Here is a 22919-nt window from a genome sequence, read left to right on the forward strand (position 1 = left end):
ACATCACACTCCACACAGGGTCACTTGGGATTTGTGCTCAGGGACGTGTGGACAACCTAGAAGGTGAACTAGAGCATGAACAGAGGCACACTGGAATAATTAGCAAATAAATCTCACTTTGTACTGAAAACAAAACAAAACAGCTGTGAAAGGTGATCTTAGTAGTATCCAGAGGATGAGGTGCCCCTGGTTCCCATGGGAGCATGTGATTGGCTTGTTTGAATAATTCCGTGCACAGTGTGAGAAGTAAATCCCACCACAAAAGAATAAGCAGGAACAGAGCTTGTCCTTTGACACAGAGAGTTTTTTAGGAGGTGACTGTATCCATGGAAGCAGGGCTGGGGAGCCTGTGGTGAAGCCGTCTAAGGTGCTTCAAGTGTACCAGGTGTCAAGGCAACACGTAATATTAGCCTTAATTTTAGAGTTTGAACCACTTGTTTGTGTCTGTGTGTGTGCGCATGTGCACATGTTGGGGTGTGAAGGGGGTGGAGACGGTCAGCCATTGAGTGTTTGGTAGAACAAAGGGCAACGGAGGTTAGAAGGGGGCCGACAATATCAAAGGGAGGGCAAGTCCCATTTCCCTTCTCAGTCCAGCGCTCTCAAAGTGTGGAGCGCAGACCAGCGCTGGTCCCCAAACCACTGTCACCAGTCTGCAATGGGACAAGGACAGAAATCCAGAGTAAGCATCTAGATACTTTTTTAGCAGTTTGACACAGATCTGATAGTACATGATTCTAGGCACATGGACAAAGCAAGCGCATCACCCTGAAAATGGCTTCAAAACCCAGGAACCTTCAGGCATTTTTACCAACCAACTTGGAAACGTGAATGTTGGTCGAGAGGAGTCTTATTTCATTAATGGTTAATTCTGCTCCTGCCCTCCTATCCCCATTCCAATTAAATATAAAATACACATTTCAGGATTTGATGCCAAACCATAAAGGCTAGAGACAAGCCGTGTCACCCAGCAGTAAATATTAAGGGAAAGATTTAATGTAAACGGCAGCATATGGCAGGGCTGATGATTTCTCATAAACTACATGGGCTAATTTAGAAAGAAAAAAAGGTAGAGAAGCCTTCAAGGAAGTAATAACCCAGAGGTAAGAAATATTGATTAGGGAAAAATATTATCTTAATCAAAATATGTCTTTTAGCTGGAAGTTGTTTGGGCTCCAGAAAGAGAAAACAAAGTACATTTCTAAGATGTACATTTTTACTTGTGGTTTTTGTTGAATAATGAACAAGGCCATCACTCTTCCTGAAGTCTTGGTAAATCAAAATAAAGCTTTACTAATTCTAAAGAAAACATTATTTACCAGTCTGATAAAAAGTCAGCAATAACAATTATGTAAGTATCTCAGTTAGTCCCTGTGACTTTTGATATTTCTTGATGATATATCCTATAATTTTTAGAGGGCTTGTACTTATTTCTTCTAATGAGAACTGCTTACTTCTGACCTTCTCCATCTGTCTTCAGAGGCAAATGATTCTAAATAACTTGTTTCTCTCAGCATTTGTCTGGTGTTCAAGCAACTTCTTTGTAATCTGCTTCCAAGTTTAAGCTTGATCATTGAAACATTCCAATCATACAGTAGTTGATATGCCATGTGTATTTTTATTTTTAGGAATTTTTATACATTTAAAGTGAATCTGAATCTCAACAGATAAGAACTACTTCAAATCCTAACACTGCTCCAGTTTTTTTCTTTCATTTTACAATGTACAGTTGCCCTCAAATTTTGTGTGCCAAAATGTCTTTATTTTCATATGCCATTCAGACACCAAGAAGTTTGTTCATATGAGAAACTATCTGTGGGAACCCACCATCCCTTTCTGCTATTCTTTACGAGGGAAGGCTAAGACCAAGTGATATGCTAGGAGCAATGGGGGAAAAGCAAAATTAGAACATGTTTTCTCACTACTCACTCTGTTTCAGTGAACACAAAGTAAGAAGATGATAAATTATCCAATAAATGTAGTCATTATAGCCAAGAAAATTCAAGTGTTATTGATCAATGACCCGAAATCCTTCAGGGACCCAAATCCTTTGGTATCTTGATCCCCACTTCATGTGTAAATACTGGCTCTCCTAATGCCCCTTCACTGATCAGTGATTTGTCTCACTTTGTTTCTGAAAATATTTGCAAAACCTTTGTGTGTGAGAACAGTAGTCTTTACTTTTGCACTGAAAGTATAAAAAAATAAAACTGAAGATCATTTTGAATCAAATCTTTTTTACCTTCATCCACATATGCAGTGAGCACCCCCTGTTGGCTGCCCAAGCAGCAGGCAGTCATAAACACAGCCTTGTCAGTCCTCAGCACGCAAAGAAGGGAACAGACCAGAAGGGCCATCCATGGTCATTTGGCCTCTTGTATTAAAAGCGGGGGAGGGGAAATCAATATTTTCTTAATAGAAAAGAAAAACATGGATAGGGAAAGAAGTTTTATTCTCAAGCTTTTAATAGGCTGTTTCAACTCTAGGGAGTAGAACATTCTTTTCTTTTTTTTTTTTTTTAGCTTAAAGCTATATTCACTTTCAATGTTAGATGGATAATATTTTCTAAAAAGAAGAGTAAACAGAAAACTTATCAAATACATTTGCTTTTTCCAAGGCCACATTTGACTTTTTTAGGTTTTGCCTTTATTCTATTCATGTCAAAGGCTAAGAAATCTGTAAATGCTAGAATCTGTCCTGTTCCCCCAAATATTTTCAAATAGGATGACCTGAGCTTTGAAGGGAAGAAATGGTTAGGAAAATAAGACATAACCACACACATATTACTTTCCTTCTGATATCCTAAGGATTGAGTCAATAAAAATAGATTTCCTTTCTATTTATCATAAATATGCTTCCATCACCACTAAGTCTACCTGCTAAAATCTGGTTTTACTCACCTACAGGGAAGCATAGATTTTACTTTAAAATTCTGATTTAGAAGTACAATCATGGGTTACTTTTAAAATGATAGCTATTTTGTCAATCCTACCAGTGAAGGAATAAGGTGAAAATTCCTCCAAGAACCTCTTCTCTTAGAAATCTTAAATATTTATTCTTTTATTTTCAGTTATACATCTACCTAACTCTAAATTTTAAATATAGGATTAGCAAGTGGCACAGAAAGAACACCAGAATAAGAGTCAAAGAACTTGGATTCTAATCCTGACTTTGCCACTTTCTCCTCCTAGAACTCTGAAGGCCATTTAGTGTCCCTGAGTTTCAATTTCCTCATCTGAGAAGTGGAAATCATTAAATTTAATCATCAACTCAAGATGTATGAGATGCTAATCACCAGAGGTGTTGCCAGCTCTGTGGCCATGTGGGTGGACTTATAATCAATGAATTGTACTGAGCTTTCACTTCGGCCCTTTCACTGGAAGCATCAGTGACCAGACCCATGCAAACTCATAGGAGCTCAGCTCTGGAACCAGACTGGGTTCCCACCCCATCTCTACCATTTCCATCCAGTTAACGCTTCTGAAACCCAGTTTCCTGCACAGAAATATTGAGTTGTTTCTCTGAGTCCCAAGGATGGAAAACAGCAGAAACAGGATTAGAATGCAATCGTGCACTTGAAAAAGACTACAATCTAGAAGAGAACTGGCCATGAATTGCATGGAGGTCCACTGGTTAGGACTGTGCACTTCCAGTGCAGGGGCATGGATTCTATCCCTGGATGGGGAACTAAGATCCTGCCTGCCATGCGGCTTGTCCTGTGTGCATGCTCAGTTGTGTCTGACTCTTTGGGACCCCGTGGACTGTAGCCTGCCAGGCTTCTCTGTCCATGGAATTTTCTAGGTAAGAATACTGGAGTAGAATGCCATTTCCTACTCCACGGGATCTTCCAGATCCAGGGATTGGCCAAACCTAGAAGAGAATTGGCCACAAATGAAAGATTGGAGGGCTGTTCAACTTTCTTTGTTTCTCATTCTACTTCTTGAAGCATGCTGAATGTCAAACTAAAGACTTTATCTTGTAGTTTAAGGGGAGTTACTAGAATATGTTGAGTAGGGAAGGGGCATGAGCATGATTAACTGGCCAGTATGTTGAGAGAATTTAATAAGCAACTATATGTGAATGGAATACACTTGTGTGAATTATAATTCTATTTCTTATAGGTGATCAATTACAGGTGATAATGTAAGGAAAAGACTACACACTCTATCTTGCCTGATATCAGATTGTGGTGTTCTAATATGATACCTTATGGAGATAAAGTAAGACCATGTCCTACTGTTCAGAGATATGTTTCCTCTAGAGGACGAAAATTTCCTATGTGCCCATCATACTGGTAAAAATATTCCAGAACAAGGAATTAGAAACTGAGCCTTAGTCAGAGATAAACCTTTCTTGCTGGAAGTCATCTAAAAAAAAAAAGTCGTAAACTACCTACATTAATGTGGAAAAATCCTCAGCCAAGGGACACAGCCAGGGTCCGGCAGCCAGTCCTTCCCATCTGAAATTTCTCTCTGTTGTCAACCTTGGAACATATCAAAGTGATGAAGTTCCTGCCGTATATGTGAAGAGCATGAATATAATTTTACTTTTATTGTCTTAAGCACACATTGAGTGTTTCTATAAATTAATCAACAATGGCACTTCAGTTGAATATCTAATCCCTAATCCAGCAAGACAATCCTTGCCAAAATGTGGCAGGGTTATGTTAAACTTTGGTCATAATTTTTAGTACATGTAGTTCCTGATTTTGGGTTTGTACTCTTTGGAGTTCATCAGGGGCCTGGGAGCCTAGAGGGGTGAGATGTGCTTATTATGAAATGTCAGCATGCAGTGATTACAGTTTTTCTAAATCTGGGTTAGAGGTTCATAAAAGGCTTCTGATCCATCAAAATACCTTTTATAAGTCTCCAGAATGAAGGAAATGTAGAAAAAACACTGTTCAAGGAAGTGCTTTGCCTATTCTTAAGATGTGGTTAGTTCAGTTGTTGACTTATTCTGTATTACAGCCACCCCATTAGAACATTCTGCTTCAAGTGTGTGTCTCTGGAATGCCACATCTTTTCAAAAACATATGCCTACCATTTCTGGAAAATTCTTCTCTCCTGGTTTGTTTCCTTACCAGAGGCAGCCTCCTCTTCCATGAGAGCTGCTTGGCTTCATTTTAACTCTCCTGATGGATGGGGTGGGGGTGGGGGGGGTGGCCTGGTTTTTAATTCCTTGAAACCTACAGATATACTCTCTACCCTGGAAGAGGCTCTTAGCTCAAAATGTATTTCTTTAGAAAGGCTCATGAGAAGAAGTAGTGGGGGCGGGGGGAACCCACCACAAAGCCAGGTACTTAAGCCGTCTCTTTCAAGCACCACTCAACAGCGTGGAGCTGACCTGCAGAGACCACGATCTGACATGGGATGAGGCCACTCAGTGGCCTCTTAATCAATGGCTGCCCAAGGGTGCCAGGCTCTGGGTGAGCCTCAATTACTAAAGGGGTTTGGGGAGGAAGAGAGGAAATAGGAAGGGCAGACTATTTCTATGAAAAGGAAAAAATTGATACAGCACTGGAGTGGAAATTGTACTGAAGAAGGCCATCCTGTTCGCAAGGTGGTGATTAGCAGCCAGACCCCGTGGAAAGCGTGGGGATGGAAGTGGATGGAAAATGCCCCCCTCACTACCATCAGAATTTATCAATACAAGTGCAGAATGTAATCTATCAGAGGTTCTTTTGTGCATCATTTACTCTGGGTGTTTTAAACTGTAATTAATGCCAGATTTTACCCCTCAAGAAATATAGGGAAACTCCTTTGTTGAATTACACAGGCTGAATGTTTATGGCTAAACTGAAATGAAAATTGTGACAATGCCAGGTAGTTTTTGACCAAAAAATTAAGAACTGTCAAGTGAAAGAAGGGAAGAGGTCTTGGGAGGCCACTCAGACAGACCCCTCATTCCATCAGTTCTTTGAATGGGATCAGATACATACATTTCTGTACCCACCACTCCCTACACTATAAGCAACATCAGGGTTGGGATCATGTAGTAGTCAGCCCTGTGTTACCAATACCTAGCACTGTTACCATCTGTTGAAAACCCATGAAAGAAAAATATATGAAATATTAATTGCAGATTGCTTGAATCCCTCTTCAACACTATATATACATATATACACACACACTATAGATTTAAGTGTGTGGTGGTCATGGTAATGATTTTAACATAATTTTTATTTTATATTGAAGTATATATCAATTTACAATGTGTTAGTGTCAGTTGTTATTCAGTTATGCATATATCCGTTCCTTTTCAGATTCTTTTCCTATATAGGTTATCACAGAATATTGTATTGAATTCTCTGTGCTATATAGTAGGTCCTCGTTAACTATATAGTAGTGTATATATGTTACTCCCAAACTCCTAATTTATTCTTCTGCTTATTTTTCCCTTTTGGTAACCATAAGTTTGTTTTCTACATCTGTGAGTCTATTTCTATTTTGTAAATAAGTTCAATTATATCATTTTTTTTTAGATTCCACATGGAAGTGATATTATGATATTCATCTTTCTCTGTCTTACTTAATATGATAATCTCTGGGTCCTTCCATGTTGCTGCAAATGGCATTATTTCATTATTTTTATGGCTGAGTAATATTCCCTTGGGTTTCCCTTGTGGCTCAGCTGGTAAAGAATCTGCCTGCAATGTGGGAGACCTGGGTTCGATCCTTGGGTTGGGAAGATCCCTTGGAGAAGGGAAAGGCTACCCACTCCAGTATTCTGGCCTGGAGAATTCCATGGACTGTGTAGTCCCTGAGGTCACAAAGAGTCAGACATGACTGAGTGATTTACACTCACACTCACAACATTCCCTTATATACGTATGTACCACATCTTTATCCTTTCATCTGTTGATGGGCATTTAGGTTGCTTCCATGTCCTAGCTATTGTAAATAGTACTGCAGTAGATATTGGGGAGCATATATCTTTTCAAATTAGTTTTCTCTGGATAAATGAAAGAAATGGGATAGCTAGATCATTGGTACAGTATTTCTATATTTTGTTTTTAGGAATCTCCTTATGACCAACCTAGATAGCATATTCAAAAGCAGAGACATTACTTTGCCAACAAAGGTCTGTCTAGTCAAGGCTATGGTTTTTCCGGTGGTCATGTATGGATGTGAGAGTTGGATTGTGAAGAAAGCTGAGTGCCGAAGAATTGATGCTTTTGAACTGTGGTGTTAGAGAAGACTCTTGAGAGTCCCTTGGACTGCAAGGAGATCCAACCAGCCCATTCTGAAGATCAGCCCTGGGATTTCTTTGGAAGGAATGATGCTAAAGCTGAAACTCCAGTACTTTGACCACCTCATGCGAAGAGTTGACTCATTGGAAAAGACTCTGATGCTGGGAGGGATTGGGGGCAGGAGGAGAAGGGGACGACAGAGGATGAGATGACTCGATGGCATCACCGACTCGATGGATGTGAGTTTGAGTGAACTCCAGGAGTTGGTGATGGACAGGAAGGCCTGGCGTGCTGCAACTCATGGGGTCGCAAAGAGTCGGACATGACTGAGCGACTGAACTGAACTAAACTACTGTTCTCTGTAGTGGCTGTATCAAGCTACTTTCCCACTAACAGTATAGGAGGGTTCCCTCTTCTCCAGACCCCATCTCCAGCATTGGTTACACTCTGTATTTCTGATGATGACCATTCTGAAAAGTGTGAGATGATACATCATTGTAGTTTTGATCTACATTTCTCTAATAACTAGTGATGTTCAGCATCTTTTCATGTGCTTTTTGGTGATCTGGATTTGTTTTTATTACTGCCTAACTCTGGAGAGATTTCAGGCTAGCAGTAATTTGCTTCATCTAAGTTCAGATACAGTGAGTTTCTCTTTCTCCTCTGATAGCTCTCTATGTATCCAAGGCCCTCACGCTCCACTTCAAGGGGGTTTTGTGTGTCTAGTTGGGGTTGTCTACCCATGATTAATGAGATGGATACATGGGAACCTAAAGGTGACAGTCTTTCTATCAGATACTCAGCAGACCATGTGGTGATAGCAGGGGAAGGGAGATGCTCACAGAGCCTCTGTTTTGTTAGTCAAGAATGACTAACACAACTCCTCAGCACAGGGAACACATCAGCCTCACCAAAATGGAGCCAGGAAGTCACCCAGGGGAACCCTGCTTGTGGGACCAGATGCTGGAGCAGAACTGGGTGAAATTTCCTAGGGTCTCTCCCAAATTTCTCCCACTCATGCCCTCTTCATTTCTCGTTACCCTCAGTCTGGGTATTCCTTACTGGTCTTACAGTTAGTAAGTTTTTTATTTTATTCATCACACCTCCTTCATGCTCTCCTGAAGCCCAGGAAATTGGAAATTAAAAGCTAAAACTTTATATTTCTGCTGTGCCGTGCCTTTTCTGAGGAAATGAATAAGGAGGGCCAAGCTAACTGATTGGGAGAAAAGATAGGGGTAAAGAACCGGTGGCAGGAAAGGACATATGAATTAATACTTAAAATACTCTTAAAATAGATTATCCTGCCACATAAGCCACTGAACAACCCATTTCTCCAAGGATGTAAGAAGGGAGGTAGAAAATAGCCTCTATTAATAGTTTCCATGTACACACAGCATTCACAAAATCTTTACACTCACACCACAAATATCAAGTCCTTTGTGCCCATCTGGTTTACCTTTTGTCAGAACTCTTCCACTTGATGGGTAAGAAAACTCAATCCAAAATAGCTTAACAATAAAGAAAATTGTACTATCTTCTTCCTCGTGGCTCAGATGGTAAACTGTCTGCCTGCAGTATGGGAGACCCGGGTTTGATCCCTGGGTCAGGAAAATCCCCTGGAGAAGGAAATGGCACCCACTCCAGTACTCTTGCATGGAAAATTCCATGGACAGAGGAGCCTTGTAAACTACAATCCATGGGGTTGCAAAGAGTCACACGACTGAGCCACTTCACTTCACTTCACCTATACCTGAGAAATACAAGATAAAACTACAATTCCTTACATCTTGATCCAGGGGTTCAGACACTGCTCCCAGGGCTCTCTCTGCCTCTTTCCCTCTGTTGGTAGAGCTTGGCTTCATTATTCATTCAGGTTTTCTCCAGCAAGATGAAGAGTGTGGCCAACTGCCCACACCCGCATCCTTACAACTTGGCAAATCTAACAGAAAGAGGACATTCTCTGCACTCATTCCAGCAGAAAAGTTTTGATCAGTGTGCCTTGGGTTAATCATCCTTGTTCACCTGGAGGGATAACTGTGCCCAGGAGGAAATGTATTATAATAGGCCCAACTTCAGTTGCTTACCTCGAAGGCTGGAAATGGTGAGGAAGCCAGTGGGATTGAACCCACCAGGATCACCTAGAAATCAAAGGAAAAAGGATGGGAAAATGTTCTAGAAAGTAAAAAACTAGAGTTAATCCAATCTTCTTGCCTTGTTTTCTTATTGCCAAAAACTATAATCCAGTGCTTTTCAAATTGCAGTGTTGTACTTCAAATGCAGATAATGGAATCAACTTAATGGCAAATGACCAGAATATTGTAGAATAGCATAGCATAGGGCTGGACAGAAAGACAAATTTCATGATGTCAGTGTGAACCACATAAACTAAGGGTATTATTTCATGGAAGTTTTGAGTGTGTTTGTGAGCATGTATGTGTGTGTGGTCTATCTGCCTGTCTTCTATCTATCACCCATCTAACTAACCAGATCATAACATAGAATGCATTTCTTCCTGTGGAATGCAGTAGGTAGGAAACAAAACAAAACCCAAAACAAAAACCTTTAAGATACAGTGAGACTTTCAAGCATACTCTTAATTTTTTAGAAGATGAAAATTAATTCTACTTAGCACTTGAAAAGATTAAATAGTCCGACTAAGAAATCAAATTTGCTTTCCACATTTAATGATTGTATGCCAATATGTTTCTAAAGCCTTTGATCATGAAAGCAAATAAATAAAAATATTTACAGCCCTAACAATAAGTGCCCATGATTTGAATATTCTTAATCAAGTACTGTAAACTCAGAGCCTCAGAGGCAGTCCATATAGCTGGCTGTGGAACAATACAAATAGCACATTTTATCAAATATATTAACCAAATTTATCTTATATGAGCTGGAGGGGAAGCAATACCAGAATTGAATGTCATTCAGAAAGCAGGACAACAATCTGCAAAGATTCAGAAAGACTAAGCTAAGATTCCAAGAGTCAAAGGTTTACTTGGAGGGCTAAGTTATTATATAACTTACTGGGTAGAAGACACATAGTAATGTATTAAGTCATTTTTGTCATCAAATGATAGCCTGGAAGAGGGAGGAATGTTGTTATAGGCAATATTAGACAAAGCTGAATTTGAAGTAAATAGTCATCTGTTTATGGAATAATACCCTAGTGACTTATAAGAGCTCTGGTTTCCACGATCCCCAACTCACTTGCCTAGAGTGGAAGAACCATTCTATGACTGCAAAGAAATGTTACAGCTTTGTGATCACCAGGCATAGAAAATGGTATGTTGCACCTGCCTAAAATTCTAGGAAACTTTATATAAGTACAAATCACGATATGTGTCCTTGAGAAAAGATTAATAGATATTTTTATTGCTATTGTGATAAGAAGTGATGGTTCTGAAGCCTGAGACTTTAGCAATCAAGTATGGACATGGGTTAGAGCAACAGGGGACACGAAGATTATTGTAGATAAAAAGGTCAGCATGTGCAAATGCCCAGAAATTAGGAAGAGTGAGGCACATAAGGCACTTCAAGAGAGTCTATATGGCTGAAGAAGGAAGAGCTAGAGACTGGTGGCAGGTGAGCCTAGAGAGGTGATACACATAAGCCCTCTAGATTTTACCCCAAGCACAAGAGAGAACTAATGAAGGGTATACAGCAGAGGAGTTTTGCAATCATGTATCACTTCTAAAATATCACTCTAGCTGCAATGTGAATAAAGAAGTTGAGAGAGACAGGAATGGAGGCACAGACCTTTCAGGAAGCTATTACAACGGACAAAGGAGCCTGGTAGGCTGCAGTCCATGGGGTCACTAGGAGTCGGACACGACCGAGCAACTTCACTTTCACTTTTCACTTTCTTTTTTTTTTTAATTTTATTTTATTTTTAAACTTTACATTTTCACTTTCATGCATTGGAGAAGGAAATGGCAACCCGCTCCAGTGTTCTTGCCTGGAGAATCCCAGGGACGGTGGAGCCTGATGGGCTGCCGTCTATGGGGTCACACAGAGTCGGACACGACTGAAGCCACTTAGCAGCAGCAGCAGCAGCAGGGGAGGATTGGTGGTGAGCTGAACTAGGAAAGACATTTGGATGGACAGAGGAATACAGAGAGAGATGTTAACAGGTTGAATTAGCAGAACTCGGTGACCTAGTGAGATCTAGAAGTATAAATAAACAAGATGAGTCAGGGATGACATCCAGCTTCCTTTTTTTTTCCAAACTAAAGTATAATTGTTTTACAATGTTGTTAGTTGCAGGTATATGGTACATGTGTGTATACACACACACACACACACACACACACACATACTTGGGTCTCCCTGGTACCTCATATGGTAAAGAATCTACCTGCAATGCAGGAGACCCTGGTTTGATCCCTGTGTCAGGAAGATCCCCTGGAGAAGGGAATGGCTAACCACTTCAGTATTCTGGGATTTCCCTGGTGGCTCAGACAGTAAAGAATCCACCTGCAATGTAGGAGACCTGGGTTTGATCCCTGGGTTGGGAAGATTCCCTGGAGAAGAGACTGGAATACCCACTCCAATATTCTTGCCTGAAGAATTCCATGGACAGAGCAGCCTGGCAGGCCAGAGTCCATGGAATCATAGAGTTGAAAATGACTGAGTGAATAACACTTTCACTTTCACACACACACATATATACATCTTTTGTTTAGTTGCTAAGTCGTGTCTGACTTTGCAACTCCATGGGCTGTATAATACATACACACGTACATATACATATGTATGTATGCTTTTCAGATTCTTTTCCCTTATAAGTTATTACAAAACATTGAGTGTAGTTCCGTGTGCTATACAGTAGGTCTTTGTTGGTTATCCATTTTGTACATAGTATTGTGTATATGTTAATCCCAAACTTCTAAGTTATCCTTCTCCCCACCACTTCCCCTTTGGTAAACGTAATTTTGTTTTCCATGTCTATGGGTCTATTTCTGTTTTGTAAATAATTTCATTTGTATTTTTTTTTCAAATTCCACATATAAATGATATCATGTGGTATTTGTCTTTCTCTGTCTGACTTAACTTCACTTAGTATGATAATTGCTAGGTCTATCCATGTTGCTGCAAATGGCATTATTTCATCTTTCATGGTTGAGCCATATTCCATTGTATGTGTTTGTGTGTGTGTGTGTGTGTGTGTGTGTGTATTCACATACCACGTCTTTGTCCATTCATCTGTCAATGGACATTGAGGTTATTTCCAGCCTTCTTACTGGGGCAATTACATTATAAAGTGGTGTCAATCATAGGGAAAAGAAACTCAGGAGGAGGAGATTTTGGATGAGAGGCAATGCATTCAGTTTGGGATGTTTCTGAAAGGTTGTTCCTGAGCTATGAAAGACACCTGGATTCTTTGCCTCTGGAAGAGAGAAATTCAATCCTGGGCCAGTGATGAGGCTTGCTTGCTCAGAGCTTTTGTGTAATAAAGTTTCATTAAGATATAAAAGAGATGGAGAAATCTTCTGACATAGACATCAGAAGGGGGCAGAAAGAATGCCCCCTTGCTAGTTTTTAGCAAGAAGCTATATACCTAATGGCAGGCTGCTAAAAGAAAATGTCTAAAAACTCAGAGAGTGGCACCAGGCCCCTCACCCACAACATGCATTTTGAGATAACATTGGCACAAGCTGAGTCATCCCAGGCCATAAAACCATTGACATGAATCTTGAAGAAAGGCAAATTTCCAACCAAATATGAAGTCTCATTAACATAGCTTAAGAGAATATTTCCATGAGTAAAACATACTGGATTTTTGAGCCATTATAGGTTCTGAGTCTTAGGTGAACCAAAGACAGAGTCTAGGGTAAGTACATAGTTCATTAACATATTTTAAGAAAAACATTTCCATAAGAAAAATGCATTAGTTAGCTCAAGGTTTGAGAAAAGTTAAATTCAGGTGGAATCTGAATTGTTGTTGGCAGGGCAACACAGAATTTTAAAAGGAACCTCCTTTTAATTTCGTATATAGAAGGGGGACAAAATCTGACACTTGTAGTTTGTTTCCTCCTGCTGCTTAAGAGAAAGAAAAAAAAAAAACATCTGACACTTGCAGCCTATTTCCTCTGTTTGGAGACCCCTAGCCTTCCTGCCTGTTACCCTCTCATTTCCTCATAAAAGGGAGAAGAGAAGGAAAAGGCTTAGCAATATCTTATGACGGCAATGTATTTGAGTCTCTGTAAATTTAGTTGAATGTTCTCATATTCTGTGATATCTACCCTTAGGTAGAACTGTCCCTTAATCTTTGGGTTCATGTATCCACTCTTGCTACAAGCCAGTTGTTAAATGAATGAATGCTATCTGGGTAAAATAAGTAATAACAACAATGCCTTTTGAACAATATTCAAAACAAATTACATATGATATGTTGTTAATATTTCTGAGAGGGAACCAGGGATATTAGATACATTTCATGGATGAAAGAATCTAGTAAATGGCCCAAGAACAAACTCACGGAAACACTAGGACAAGCTGCTATCCCATGTAGTCCTTTGGATAGACTGAATAAAAATTCTCCCAGGGTCCTTCCTTCAGTAAACAGTGAAAGAAAGCATTGAAGTACACTGTACTCTCACAATATTAACTACTTGTCACCAGGTTTAGTGTACTATAAATACCAGTATCTCATGCATGGAGTGAAAGATAACTTCCTGACATTGTAGGTAGGGGTGGTGCCACATGAGGAGCCAAAAGCCCTTGACTTTGCAAGAACCCACCTCTTGTTAAAGTCGGGAGAGAGCTTTCAGGTTGTAACTCACGTTACCCACAAGGTAGCACAGATCTTGTGTGGACAATGGACCTGGAGTCACTATGGCATGATATCTAAGAGTTTCAACTAGGCTATCCCAATTCATGGAATACAGGACGAGCAAATACAGAAAAGAGCCATTACTATAGGATGAAATGACTTTTGGGTTTGTAGATGCAGTCAAGGCATTGATCCTCCAGCGTTTCACAGCAACGTGCCACTTGGAGCCTAGGATATAACTGTTACCAGGGAATCCTTTCCCAGTTATGAAATTACACTGAAACTATACCAGGTCTGCAAACACTATCACTATGAAACCCTGACTATTTTCTTCAATCTTTCAGTATGCTTCTTCAAGCTTAGAAGAAGCCTGTTAGATAATATTTACATATTTTAGACCAAAATGCAAACTTAGCAATACTTTGCATCATTAGAAAGAGAAAAACCTGTCATTCATTTCAGTCTGTTTGTGGAAGAGGAAAGACCTCCAGGAATTATGAGAATTAACTGTCCATTTAGAGTTGACATTGCACTCATCTCACATGTTAGTAAAGTAATGCTCAAAATTCTCCAAGCCAGGCTTAAGCAATACATGAACCGTGAACTTCCAGATGTTCAAACTGGTTTTAGAAAAGGCACAGGAACCAGAGATCAAATTGCCAACATCCGCTGGATCATTGAAAAAGCAAGAGAGTTCCAGAAAAACATCTATTTCTGCTTTACTGACTATGCCAAAGCTTTTGAATGTGTGGATCACAATAAACTATGGAAAATTCTGAAAGAAATGGGAATACCAGGCCACCTGATATGCCTCTTGAGAAACCTATATGCAGGTCAGGAAGCAACAGTTAGAACTGGACATGGAACAACATACTGGTTCCAAATAGGAAAAGGAGTATGTCAAGACTGTATATTGTCACCCTGCTTATTTAACCTATATGCAGAGTACATCATGAGAAACTCTGGGCTGGAAGAAGCACAAGCTGGAATCAAGATCACCGAAAGAAATATCAATAACCTCAGATATGCAGATGACACCACCCTTATGGCAGAAAGTGAAGAGGAACTGAAAAGCCTCTTGATGAAACTGAAACAGGAGAGTGAAAAAGTTGGCTTAAAGCTCAACATTCAGAAAACGAAGATCATGGCATCCAGTCCCATCACTTCATGGGAAATAGATGGGGAAACAGTGGAAACAGTGTCGGACTTTATTTTTCTGGGCTCCAAAATCACTGCAGATGGTGACTGCAGCCATGAAATTAAAAGATGCTTCCTCCTTGGAAGGAAAGTTATGACCAACCTAGATAGCATATTGAAAAGCAGAGACATTACTTTGCCAACAAAGGTCCGTCTAGTCAAGGCTATGGTTTTTCCTGTGGTCATGTATGGATGTGAGAGTTGGACTGTGAAGAAGGCTGAGCACTGAAGAATTGATGCTTTTGAACTGTGGTGTTGGAGAAGACTCTTGAGAGTCTCTTGGACTTCAAGGAGATCCAATCAGTCCATTCTAAAAGAGATAGGCCCTGGGTGTTCTTTGGAAGGACTGATGCTAAAGCTGAAACTCCAGTACTTTGGCCACCTCATGCGAAGAGTTGACTCATTGGAAAGGACTCTGATGCTGGGAGGGATTGGGGGCAGGAGGAGAAGGGGACGACAGAAGACGACAGAGGATGAGATGGCTGGATGGCATCAATGACTCGATGGACGTGAGTCTGAGTGAACTCCGGGAGTTGGTGATGGACAGGGAGGCCTGGCATGCTGTGATTCATGGGGTCGCAAAGAGTTGGACACGACTGAGTGACTGACCTGAACTGTACCTTCTTTAAGAAGGGCTGAATTGCAAAAAGTCATGTCTAATCTTGGTTCTTCAGAGCTTTATTCCTTCTAACTATATGCCACTTAAATAAGGAATGTGTTTATCTGAACTCTAAATATAGTTATTACAGTAGGAATGCTCAGGTATGTTGCTGAGCAATTACAGGTAGGTTTTCAGCTGGCTGCCTGGTTGGAGTTAGGATTTTCTTGAACACTCTCTTCTTCACAGTCCTCTTACCTCCAGATCAATGAGGACTGGGAAACCAAGGCTAGCCCACTACTGATCTAGTACCAGAATTGGGTAATTGAACCAGTATCTTTGAGGGTGTTAGTATCATAGTTTCTCCTGAACTTGAAACTGCCTATCAAATGGCTCCTAACTCTGTATCTAGCTCATCTATAATGATTTATCTGAAATCTAGCGAAGAAAGCATGGTCAAATCAGTTTCTGGCTGAAATTCAACTAATATCAGAAAGGAAGTGTTGGTCACTCAGTCTGGTCCAACTCTGTGACCCCATGGACTGTAGCCCATCAGGATCCTCTGTTCATGGAATTTTTCCAGGCAAAAATACTGAAGTGGGTTGCTGTTCCCTTCTCCAGGGGATCTTCCCAACCCTGGGATCCAACCTGGTTCTCCTGCATTGCACACAAATTCTTTACCCTCTGAGCTACCAGGGAAGCTCCAACATCAGAAGGATGGCAAAGTCCTGCAGGCAAAAGAGGAAACATATAAAGGAGAGGTGAGAGTGGTGACTGTATGCTCATCCAAAGAGCAAGGCATTGAGTCCTGTCTTTACTGGAGACATTTCCTTACCCCAAGGGCTGAGAATCAAGACCATTTCCCTGGTTACCAAAATCCATTTACTAGAGCCAAGGGCAGGGAGGATATGATATAAGATAGCTTAGAGGAGAAAGCCAACTGTGTATGCATGCATGATTGTGTGTGTATGTGTGTGTGTATTTGTGTGTATGTACATATCAGTTAAAAGTTAGGACTTTTTTGACTGAAAGAATCAGAAAACTAATTTAAACTTATTTCAGCAACAAAAAATATTCCTGGATATCTCACTGAATCAACAAATCTTTTTATCTCTTTCAGTCTCATTTCCAAAAATACCAGGGAAAGATGAAGATCAATAAACTATTGATATATCCAGCAAGCAGAAGGGCTTTGTAGGTACCACTTGGTGGTAGGCCAGAAGCACGGAGTGGTAGGGAGGGAAACCCTGGGAAAGGGTGCTGGATGGCCAGTCTAATCAATGTCTACCACAACATTTCATAAAAACTTATTGTAGAGGAAGGTAAACTTCCAAACTCATTCTATGAGACCACCGTCACTCTAATACCAAAACCTGACAAAGATGCGACAAAAAAAAGAAAACTACAGGCCAATATCACTGATGAATATAGATGCAAAAATCCTTAACAAAATTCTACCAATCAGAATCCAACAACACATTAAAAAGATCATACACCATGACCAAGTGGGCTTTATCCCAGGGATGCAAGGATTCTTCAATATCCACAAATCAATCAATGTAATACACCACATTAACAAATTGAAAAATAAAAACCATATGATTATCTCAATAGATGCAGAGAAAGCCTTTGACAAAATTCAACATCCATTTATGATAAAAAAAAAAAACAAACCTGCAGAAAGCAGGAATAGAAGGAACATACCTCAACATAATACAAGCTATATACGACAAACCCACAGCAAACATTATCCTCAGTGGTGAAAAATTGAAAGCATTTCCCCTAAAGTCAGGAACAAGACAAGGGTGCCACTCTCACAAGTACTATTCAACATAGTTTTGGAAGTTTTGGCCACAGCAATCAGAGCAGAAAAAGAAATAAAAGGAATCCAAATTGGAAAAGAAGAAGTAAAACTCTCACTGTTTGCAGATGACATGATCCTCTACATAGAAAACCCTAAAGACTCCACCAGAAAATTACTAGAGCTAATCAATGAATATAGTAAATTTGCAGGATATAAAATCAACACGCAGAAATCCCTTGCATTCCTATACACTAATAATGAGAAAATAGAAAGAGAAATTAAGGAAACAATTCCATTCACCATTGCAACGAAAAGAATAAAATACTTAGGAATATATCTACCTAAAGAAACTAAAGACCTATATACAGAAAACTATAAAGCACTGGTGAAAGAAATCAAAGAGGACACTAATAGATGGAAAAATATACCATGTTCATGGATTGGAAGAATCAATATAGTGAAAATGAGTATACTACCCAAAGCAATTTATAGATTCAATGCAATCCCTATCAAGCTACCAACGGTATTCTTCACAGAGCTAGAACAAATAATTTCACAATTTGTATGGAAATACAAAAAACCTCGAATAGCCAAAGCAATCTTGAGAAAGAAGAATGGAACTGGAAGAATAAACCTGCCTGACTTCAGGCTCTACTACAAAGCCACAGTCATCAAGACAGTATGGTACTGGCACAAAGACAGAAATATAGATCAATGGAACAAAATAGAAAGCCCAGAGATAAATCCACACACCTATGGACACCTTATCTTTGACAAAGGAGGCAAGAATATACAATGGATTAAAGACAATCTCTTTAACAAGTGGTGCTGGGAAAACTGGTCAACCAATTGTAAAAGAATGAAACTAGAACACTTTCTAACACCATACATAAAAATAAACTCAAAATGGATTAAAGATCTAAACGTAAGACCAGAAACTATAAAACTCCTAGAGGAGAACATGGGCAAAATACTCTCTGACATACATCACAGCAGGATCCCCTATGACCCACCTCCCAGAATATTGGAAATAAAAGCAAAAATAAACAAATGGGACCTAATTAAACTTAAAAGCTTCTGCACAACAAAGGAAACTATTAGCAAGGTGAAAAGACAGCCTTCAGAATGGGAGAAAATAATAGCAAATGAAGCAACTGATAAACAACTAATCTCAAAAATATACAAGCAACTCCTGCAGCTCAATTCCAGAAAAATAAATGACCCAATCAAAAAATGGGCCAAAGAACTAAATAAACTTTTCTCCAAAGAAGACATACAGATGGCTAATAAACACATGAAAAGATGCTCAACATCATTCATTATCAGAGAAATGCAAATCAAAACCACTATGAGGTACCACTTCACACCAGTCAGAATGGCTGCAATCCAAAAGTCTACAAGCAATAAATGCTGGAGAGGGTGTGGAGAAAAGGGAACCCTCTTACACTGTTGATGGGAATGCAGACTAGTACAGCCACTATGGAGAACAGTGTGGAGATTCCTTAAAAAACTGGAAATAGAACTGCCTTATGACCCAGCAATCCCACTGCTGGGCAGACACACTGAGGAAACCAGAATTGAAAGAGACACGTGTACCCCGATGTTCATTGCAGCACTGTTTATAATAGCCAGGACATGGAAGCAACCTAGATGTCCATCAGCAGATGAATGGATAAGTAAGCCGTGGTGCATATACACAATGGAGTATTACTCAGCCATTAAAAAGAATACATTTGAATCAGCTCTAATGAGGTGGATGAAACTGGAGCCTATTATAGAGTGAAGCAAGCCAGAAAGAAAAACACCAATATAGTATACTAATGCATATATATGGAATTTAGAAAGATGGTAATAATAACCCTGTATACGAGACAGCAAAAGAGACACTGATGTATAGAACAGTCTTTTGGACTCTGTGGGAGAGGGAGAGGGAGAGGGTGGGATGATTTGGGAGAATAGCATTAAAACATGTATAATATCATATATGAAATGAGTCGCCAGTCCAGATTCAATGCACGATACTGGATGCTTGGGGCTGGTGCACTGGGACGACCCAGAGGGATGGTACGGGGAAGGAGGAGTGAGGAGGGTTCAGGATGGGGAACATGTGTATACCTGTGGCAGATTCAAGTTGATATATGGCAAAACCAATACAATATTGTAAAGTTAAAAAATTAAAAAAAAAAACAAAACCAGGCTTTCTGTACCATTGGGCCTTCTCAACTGCAATGAAGAGTACAGGGATAGAAAAAATCAGGATCAGCCTTGATAGAGAAGCCCATCATTTATACCAACTTAAGGGCTTCCCTGGTAGCTTAGTCATAAAGAACACACCTGCCAATGCAGGAGACATAAGAGACGTGGGTTTGATCTTTGGGTCAGGAAGATTCCCTGGAGGAGGGCGTGGCAACCCACTTCAGTATTCTTGCCTGGAGAATCCCATGGTCAGAGGAGTCTGGTGGGCTACAATCCATGAGGTCACAAAGAGTTGGACACGATCGAAGTGACCTAGTGCATGTACTACATATAGGAAGACATGGTTTTCTTCTCCATGGCCAGTCCTATCATAGAGACCTTTCCATTCCAAGGGCTGTGGCTTGTTGTGGCCATGGGATCTCCCACTGCATGCAAGAACTTGGAAAGACATTGACAGCACAGGTCAGCATAATACCTGAAGCTGCCACTCACCTTTCCTATAATATATTAAAAAAAAAAAACTTTTCAACTCACTTGCACCAATGTCAGGCACTGAAACAGTAAAAACAAGAGGGTAGTGACTCTAGAATGAAATAAAGGAAAGGGGGTATTATCTGGCCTTTGGGAACAGCAAGTCTAGAACATCCCAGTTAGAAGTAGGATCAAGAGGACTCTGAGCTTTCCTGGTGGCTCAACTGGTAAAGAATCCACCTGTAGTGCGGGAGATCTGAGTTTGATCCCAGGGTTGGGAAGATCCCCTGGAGAAGGGAAAGGCTACCCACTCCAGTATTCTGGCCTGGAGAATTCCATGGACTGTACAGGTCATGGGGTCGCAAAGAATCAGACATGACTGAGCGGCTTTCACTTTCACTACAGGAATGAGAGTGAGGAGCATTCTAAATGGCCTTGGGAAGTGGTTGGTGGGCATTTGGGACAGGGGAGTTTCCTTCAGAACTTTCTAGACATGTATACCTGAAAGGAGAAGTTGGGTTTTATTTTGTTGTTTTTTGGCTGCACTCTGTGGCTTGCAAGATCTTAGTTCCCCATCCAGGGATTGAACCTATGCCCTAGGCAGTCAAAGCAGAGTCTTAACAACTGCACCGCCAGGGAAATCGCAGGAAAAGTTAATGATACATCAATTAGAGATGTCAGGCCTTGGGTTCTTGTGCTGCTACATGTGTATGGTGGATGCAGAGTTAACAATTTTTCTCCAATAGCTGTCAAACCAGCTAGAAATGTAACATGGGACTCCAACAAGGATTATCTAAAGATGCAGGTAAAGGCTTTGCTTTAGGACGCAATGTTATATTACATGTTCATTTTATGAACCTCTTTCTCATTTTCTCCTTGGTATGCTTTCTTTTTTAGGGGATAAATCTTCTCTAGAGATGGTTAAAGTAATTTCTCTCCTTAATGCTACAATCAAAAGGCTCTAATTTCTGGGCCAGGGAACTGTAATTAAAGTGGTACTGTCTTATGATAAACTGAAAGTGAAGTTGCTTAGTTGTGTTCGATTCTTTGCAACCCCATGGACTGTAGCCTATCAGGCTCCTCAGTTCATGGAATTTTCCAGGCAAGAGTACTGGAGAGGGTTGCCATTTCCTTCTCCATGGGATCTTCCCAACCCAGGGATTGAACCCAGGTCTCCCACATTGCAGGCAGACACTTTACTGTCTGAGCCACCATGATTCCTTAAATAATAGAAAAGCTCCATGATTGTCATATTCCAATAAATTATTGAATCTTGGAGAAACACAATCAAGTCAAAAAAATAAAACCATGTGATGATAAGGTTTGGCTTTTTTCATTAACCAATATCCAATGTAAGCACAAAATAATTCAACCAACATCATAGTATTTTTATGTTATTTAATTATTGCAATAGTAATTTTCTATTTTTCATAACATGTACAGATTCCACAGTGTTATGGATTAAACAGTCTTCTGTCTAAAAAGCATTTATATTACTGTTTATAAAAAAGAGTTACTAATAAGTTTAAACAATTAACATACTGGTTACATTAAATTTTGAAATACAACTGAGAATTGTCATTGCTTTTACCTAGTGAAGCGGACCCTTCCTCCTTATCATCTTTTCTCTTCTCTTCCTCTTCTTTTTTCAATTTGTTGTGTCTTTGTGTTTGAAGGCCTCTGATATATAGGAGAGAAAGTCTCTTGCTCCACAAACATACCTTGAAATTGGATTCTTGCTGAAAAATGGACCTTGTTTCACAAATGATATTTGGATCCAATGGCAGGATGTGTTTAAGTATTTTGTTTCAAAATTTTGATTGAAAATGAAAGATTCTCTATAAAATAATACATTTTCTTGGCACAGCTAAACACCTGGATTCTGAACAGATTGAATCCATGCCTTAAGTTAAAAAAATTAGTTTTGTGCTTTTCTGTCAAAAATATGAAAGAAGTTCAGTAAGTGGATTGCACATAAGCAGTCTCTGTCTGGGGAAAACCCAAACAGATGGTATTTGAAGTATTTGTTAGTAAGACATACAATAGCAATCCAAAGATGAATAAAAGATTTCCTAAAATTATTCAAAACAACCACAATAGAGTATTCAAAAGATGGTTTTTTTAGACACTTTTTGTTATTTCCAAAGAACTTTTATGACAACCTCAAAGGTCCTCTGACCAAGTCATCCAATTTCTGAATATTTTTCTAAGGATATATAAATTGTCAAGTACACAAAGTTACAATGTACCACACAATATGGTTTAATAGAAAAAATTGAAAAGCAGTTTAAATATTTAAAAGTAGAGGATTACTACATAAATTATGATAATTCAGTAGAAGCATAGACAATTATGTAGCTACATAGTTGAAATTATTAATGTGAAATCAACATTTTATATATTAATAAATGAAATTATATTTTACTTATTAATAATTAAAATAAAAATGTGCCATAGAACTGTAGTGTATTATCCAAATTGTATTTGAAACTCACATATAAGGAGTCCCCTGTATATACACAAGTGGAAAAACACCTGGGAAAATAAACCCTGAAATAAATATAACAAAAAATATCCTTCTTGATCTCCTTTTCTCTTTTTTATTACTGAGTAATATTTGACAGGTCACTTACATATTACCTTTTTCTTTTTACAAAGAGATTGCATGCATGTGTGCTTCGTAGCTTTA

General features: G+C 39.5%; 1 non-coding gene across 1 annotated transcript; it reads left to right on the forward strand.

The window, feature by feature from the left end:
• Positions 1–20136: 20136 nt before the first annotated feature.
• On the forward strand, positions 20137–20264 carry LOC112446499 (small nucleolar RNA SNORA44). The gene has a single exon (XR_003034509.1). It is a non-coding gene; the product is annotated as a small nucleolar RNA SNORA44 (small nucleolar RNA).
• The last annotated feature ends 2655 nt before the right edge of the window (positions 20265–22919 follow it).

The sequence above is a fragment of the Bos taurus genome, chromosome 4 (assembly GCF_002263795.3).
Source record: "Bos taurus isolate L1 Dominette 01449 registration number 42190680 breed Hereford chromosome 4, ARS-UCD2.0, whole genome shotgun sequence".
NCBI classification, from domain to species: domain Eukaryota; kingdom Metazoa; phylum Chordata; class Mammalia; order Artiodactyla; family Bovidae; genus Bos; species Bos taurus.